Genomic DNA, 902 nt, shown 5'->3' with positions numbered 1-902 from the left:
GAAAGGAGGGATTGTCAACAATCAGGCAAAGTATTCTGTGGGGGAAAACACCTCTGCCTAGGTTTTGAGATCACTTCCTCATAGCACCTATCACATTCAGGACGCCCACTAAACCTGTGTGTAGCATTTTCAGGAAATCTAGAGGGATTGTTTTAAGGGAAAGGGGTGTGAAGGTCTGCTTCTGCCAACTTTGTTACACACAACAAAATCTGGATCCCATTCAGCATCACTGAATTTTGAAAAGCAATTCAATTAATAGTTCATTCCAAAACATGTTAAACCTATAAAAGTTGTTACTTCAGTAAGAATGCATCTATTATATCAATGCAGTCATACAATCTAATAATTAGTTCAGGTTCACTGTGTAGATGTAAATACATTTAGGATGTGTCTATGATATTGTATTTTGAAAGTATAATTTCAATTTTGCTAGTTTTTTACATCATAACTTACATTCGTTACATTCAGTGGAATATGAGTAACATTTGTCAAAAAAGCATTATTAATGATTTTGTATGGTGTGAAATGGGAGGAGGTCAATGGGGTCACCATGAGTGATCGCACCGGGTGACACCAATCCTAGGGATGTCACTGGTGTGATTTAGTTGTCACTGCTGTTGTACGAATGAAGAGGAAATCCATGTGTTCTGCTATCTGAAAAACCATTCGAAAAATGATTTCTCTCCTGAAAGTGATGCCCTCAATAGAGGGAGAAAGAAGACTTTCTTCAGAGATTTCCTTAATACAGTGGTGCCTCGGGTTACGAAAGTAATTTGTTCCGCGGCCGCTTTCGTAACCCGAAAAGCCTTCGTAAGCCGAATTGCCATAGGCGCTAATGGGGAAAAGCCGCGTTTCGTGCGAAAAAGCCGAAAAAAGCACCAAAAATTTTCTTCGTAACCCGA

The 902-nt window shown here is 39.2% G+C and overlaps 1 protein-coding gene across 1 annotated transcript in view; it reads left to right on the top strand.

Annotated features, from left to right (window-relative positions):
* VPS41 (VPS41 subunit of HOPS complex) overlaps positions 1-902 on the top strand; it is a 122,269-nt gene that overhangs the window by 118,557 nt on the left and 2,810 nt on the right. The window lies entirely within an intron of this gene.

This window comes from Sceloporus undulatus, chromosome 6, assembly GCF_019175285.1.
Source record: "Sceloporus undulatus isolate JIND9_A2432 ecotype Alabama chromosome 6, SceUnd_v1.1, whole genome shotgun sequence".
NCBI lineage: Eukaryota > Metazoa > Chordata > Lepidosauria > Squamata > Phrynosomatidae > Sceloporus > Sceloporus undulatus.
Note: the sequence above shows the minus strand (reverse complement) of the source record. Positions and strands in the feature narration are given on the sequence as shown.